We start from the raw sequence: 5,484 nt of genomic DNA, 5'->3' as shown, positions 1-5,484 counted from the left end.
ATAATCACACTATTTCACAGGATTTTTATAGCCTAACTTAAATGGCACACAGTAATGTTTTATTTACCTCATGGAGACATAAAATAAAAAAAACAACTAGGCCTACTATAGCCACCTGGTACATATGTTCAACATTTAAATCAGACAGATTCACATTTTACCGTACATATCCTACGTTTATGGTATGTATGTTGCGTTTAAGTTCGCCTGATAACGTTTGTTTCTACTGACTGATGATATGAGAGATCTCCACCAGGGGGCAGTATAAGATAGTTTGCATTTCCCTTCATTTAAAGTGGTTGTTCGGCATTAAAGACGGTTTTAATGCTGTGATTTCAGGAAAAAAAAAAAGAATGAGAGATCTAAAAAAGTTTATAAACAATTTAGCTTTAAATTAGAATCAACTTGGATTTTTTAAGATATTTTATGAACATATATTAGCCTGATATAGTAATTGTGCTACCCGTAATGTCCAACTAACGACTGTTTTTTTGTTGTTGTTGTTTTCACACTGTATTTAGGGGTTAATTATATTATTTAGAGACATGATTTGTGCTTTAAGTTTATAACCAATCTCTTGTGTTATGACACAATATCCAAAAACAATGCAGAATGTCTGATTATTGAGAAGCTAGATTATTTGAAGTTATCTAAAAATATAATAAGTCTACTAATGGTGAAGCCATGTGATCACATAGTTTGTTGGATAGAGGTGTTTCCCTTTCTCTTGATTTCTTGTCTGAATTGTTTTTGCCGTCTTCATCTGATTTATTTACTGTAGATCACAGAATGAACTTCGCCTTTTTTTTTTTTTTACATAACGCTTTCTATTTGTTTTTAAATAGAAATGTGGCTAATTTCAGATTTGCAGCAATTGAGGTACTTCATCCATATGTAACAATATGTTTATTATTATTATTATTTATCTACAGGAATTCATACATTCACTCAGACATATGGACTCTTTTCAAATATTGCAGTGTTTAGTGCTGAATTTTACACAGTTTTAACCATTAAAAGACAGTACCTTAACTTAAATTCATTGGGGAGGTTTATTTTCTATTCATATAGATAATAATGACGAAAATCCCACAATGAAATTTCATTTTTCACAAAATGACAGTACATGTTGTCTAAGTCTAAGCCTAAGTAAGTCAATACACATATTTCCCTCCCCTCTACATGTTAACAGTGTTCTTCAAAGTCTCAGGTGAGCACGCTGACACTGCTCACACAAGTGTGTGTCCACAAACACACCTCACAGGACTCGGTTTTAACACAGAGGCGTGAATGACACTCCGCACTTGGCTTTCTAACCTTCATCCTACAATACGCAAACAACTCTCCCCAGCTTTCTGTTTCAAGTTGAGACCCTGTCCCTATTTTCTCTCAGGAAAGGAGATTTATTTTGCAGGGTTTTTGCTTGTGCTTCAAATTCCTCACTCAATGTCTGTAGAGAGAAAAAGAAACTACAATTCAGAAGGAAGAGAAACTGCTGAGCACAGAGACAACTGCACCACAGTGCAGAGAGTTAAGGTGGATTCAGCCTCCCCATGAAACTGAAAGAAAGAAAACAGGATGATTTTTATTCATTGAATAATGTGATACATCTTAAGATATTGGAATATAATTAAAACTTTAATTATTGTATTATTTATAGTTAGCAACTTGTCATGTATATTTATCAGCCTCATTTGCATCAGATTGAATGTGTTTAAAGTTTTTATTTATAATATTTCTCTATATTTTCTGGCTTTAAGTGTAAACAAAATGTAGTTTATAGCACATGGATGTCACATAAAAACAAGTTTTTCATACAAAAATGTTAGATTATGGCCATGTAATAGGGAACAAGACAGCTGTCTGACAGACACATCTGCATGGGGAGTAAGCTCCTTTTGGCCATTGCTTTAAAAAAGCAACTCTACTTAGAGTGTTATACCAAAGCATATTAGTGGAGAGTTGAGTAAAAAAAATGGTTGCGTCAAAGTCTGCACAAAAGGAAGAACTGCAGCCTTAATTCTCTCATGCATATATTATAATAAACTCAGCCAGGATGTTTTTACTAAGTGTTTTTATACATACTTAGGAAAGGAAAACAAGGTCTGCAAAAAAAAAAAAAGATTCTATCTTTATTCTATAAATAAATAAATATTTATCTGTCCACTCAAGTGAACTTTATACATTTTATACTGTAAAAAAATCAATATACCAACAAAGTAGTTGCTTAGATATAGTTTTAATTTAGTTTTACAGTTTTAATATGATATTCTGTTGGAATAGTTCCTCTACTCCCTGAAATAGCCAAGGTGTTTGGCCTTTTCCCCTGTGTGTCGGCCATCTTGGTTTCACAGACTTTTTCTTTTCTTTTTTTCATTGCAATGATCAACAACTGGGGATTTTTCTGTATGTGATAACGCAAAAAACCATTAGATTGGACAGTATGCATAAGTGCCCAATATTAAAGGCAGATAGATAGATAGATAGATTTTTAAACAGCTGTACACTGTAGTGATCACTATGCATGAAAGTGTTAAAAGGACTTTGAAAGAAAAAGAGGCAAGATTAAAGAAGTATCACAAGCTGTTAATTATGGATGAAGCTTAAACAGCTTCCACATACAAGTCTATCCAAGAGATGCTGAGATGAAGAGGTTGGATAAGCTTTTTGGAAGGTTCAGCTCTATCCTGGAAAACTTCCTAGATGGTTGACAGTGGTGATAGACAGAAGGTTCTAAGAAAACCAATGCATGAAGGTGTTGCAGAACAGGAGAACTCATTCAGACTGTTGCATCCCAGATGCACCAAGGAGGATTTTTTGAAGATCGTCCCCCACGGCAGCTGTTAGACTTTATCAACTTTGGTGCCCCAACAGGCCAGATCACAGTTTTCCAACATGCTATCAGTTGGTTCACAGTTTAACTTGAAAATTTATAATTTTTTCCCTTAATATCTCATTCTATGATAACCCCAAATGGTTTTTCCTTTCTTTCCAAGATGTATTGTTTTCTTCTATGGTAAAGTTAAAACTTTGAAATATTGTTCTTTTCGACATAATCATTTCTTGTGTGCCCTGTATGTTTTCTGGCATTTATACAATTGAATATATTTCACTTCCGTGGAACAAAAGTCTATTCTATTCGAATCTATTTTATTCATAAGTCACAATTTCAATTAACTTTAAACACCCATGGAAAAAAGTAAATTGCACCATCATGTAATGACAGTGTATTTATAGGTTGGATAAGCTTATGAGAAGGGTCAGCTCTGTCCGTAAAAAACCCTGGACCGGTTGCCAGTGGTGATAGACGGAAGGGTTATAAGAAATACAATGCCTGAAGTTGTTGCAGAACAGGAGAATGTTGTGATTGGCCCGCCAGATTTAGGGCCTGGGGCAAGGGCGTCGATTTGATCTCAACTTTGGTAGGGACACTATTGGTGTTAAGATGAATTGGTCTGATGTCATTGGTCCTACGCATTATGCATGCTCCTTTTTTTAAGTGCTTTACATGATTAAAATATAGGAAAATAAAACAGAATCAAAGCAAGTAGGGGAAAAATAATAGATAAATAATAAAAAATGCAGAAACAAAAAAGAACATTAAAACAGTTGGACTAAAGAAAATAAAAAAGTTGAACTAATGATGTTTCAGTTGAACAAACAAATTCGTTTTTTATTTTTGATTTAAAGGAAATATAAAGCAGCTTTAGCTGTTCTAACTACTCAAACATAGAAAATCTGACCTGGTGGTGGCGCTATGAACAATGTTTTGGACCACTGTCCCTCCTCTCTGATATAACACATCATCACAATTGATGCTGAAATATGCAAACTGAGTCCGGCTGAAGTGGATCAGTCCTGCCCACTCGTGGGTGGGACCTAACGGAGAGCAGAGAGCTGGCTCTGTTTGCACACTGTCATTGTTCAGCCCCGCTGGTAAACGCAGCATTCAGACGTGGAAAGACTTTAAATCTCCCTCTGAAATAATAAAGGTAGGAGATAAACAATCGGAATAATGTCAGATATTTCTTTCTGTGTGATATATGTGCAGAAACGATCAGAGAGGTAATGGATCCCGCTGATAGAGGATTTGAGTCAATATTTTCCTGAAAAGATACAAACGATAAGATGATCGGTGCTGCAGGGCTGAGCGGTGAAGGAGAAAGCCGCATCTGACAGCTGCGTAAAACGGCGCAGGTCCGCTAAGCAGCGAGCCTTGAACCGGATGTTAAATGTATGCGGGGTGTGCGGGAGGCAGCCCTGCGTGCTGCTGTTATGGATCAGGTCAATGGACTCATGTTACTGCGCTTTCTTTGTGTCTGTAAACAAAGGGAGACTGAATCGTGCACGCCACATCATACAGTTCTGTTGGGGATTTAGTTCACAACAACAGAAATGCTATTTAAAAAACTGAAGCCTTCATGGGTTATACAACGTACATGTTTTAACCTGGTTACTAAACATTAAAAAGAAGGGTTCTTATGTGTAATGTAGCTATAAAGTTATACTAAGTTATGCACTTTTTTTGTAAGAAAACATAGCAGATTCAGTTTGAGTAATGCTTTTGCTTATTCGTTTTGTTGTTTTGTGTATGAGGTTATCAGTCATTTTTTATCATCATAGATATTCAGGTCTAACCTGACTGATGGATTTGCTCCGCATAGTGAAACCTTGAAAGCTCGCGAGATCAGGATGGTCTTACGAGGCTAATTCAGGTCATGTTTTCCTTAAAAAAAAAAAAAAAACTTCACTGAGATTGATAGGCCTTCCTAGGAACAGCTTCTCAAATATCCCACCAGAGCATTCGAATCAGGCTGAGGTCTCTAGACTTTAATCTCTGGCAACAAACTTCTTTATTTTCACTTTTAACTGAATATAATACAGTTTATGTCTTTCTGACACAGTATTGTATGGATCAAAATGCAGCTGTTAGTAGACTGTTTTGAATTAACCCCAGAATACCCCTCCTCTACTGTGCTTGAAAGTTATAAAAGCTGTAACACCCCCACCCCCAAATAATATCACCTAAGTAAGTGCAATAACACAAGGCCTAAGTTACTCAAGTAACTGTAACTAAGAAATTACCGTATAACTAAGTAATATAACCTCTGCAAATCATCTGCTCTGATCTCATCTACAAAAAAAAGTGAGAAAAAACTTTTGATTCTTTTGACAGATTCTGGTGCAATTTTTTCCAAGGTTTAAACTTTAAAACCTGCTAACTTACGCATAGAAAGTCCAATATTAAGGTGTGTTTTTGTTGTTTTTTAATTCACAAAAACATAAGAAAACAGGGTAGATTCAACTGGTTCTGTCCTGGATATAAGGAATAACTTAAAATTGTCATATTATCCTAACTAGGTTTATTCTCTAAAGTCATAGCTAATGTCTTTCGGTCAGGTTAGGTGGAAGTTTGAGGAGAACCCAAATGCAGAGACTGAAGCTGAGGTGGTTTCATGCAGGTTTAATAACAAAAAAGGTAAC

At 35.6% G+C, this 5,484-nt stretch overlaps 1 protein-coding gene across 1 annotated transcript in view; it reads left to right on the top strand.

The window, feature by feature from the left end:
- The first annotated feature begins 3,858 nt into the window (after positions 1–3,858).
- The window catches only part of LOC107084159 (fatty aldehyde dehydrogenase-like), a 15,240-nt gene continuing 13,614 nt past the window's right edge, over positions 3,859–5,484 (top strand). Inside the window, exon 1 of the mRNA XM_015373863.1 lies at positions 3,859–3,992. The gene's annotated coding sequence lies outside the window, so the exon portion shown is untranslated. The remainder of the gene's footprint in view (positions 3,993–5,484) is intronic.

The sequence above is a fragment of the Cyprinodon variegatus genome, unplaced genomic scaffold (genome assembly GCF_000732505.1).
Source record: "Cyprinodon variegatus isolate N-32 unplaced genomic scaffold, C_variegatus-1.0 Scaffold94, whole genome shotgun sequence".
NCBI classification, from domain to species: domain Eukaryota; kingdom Metazoa; phylum Chordata; class Actinopteri; order Cyprinodontiformes; family Cyprinodontidae; genus Cyprinodon; species Cyprinodon variegatus.
The sequence above is the reverse complement of the archived record's forward strand: the minus strand, read 5'-3'. Positions and strand labels throughout refer to the sequence as shown.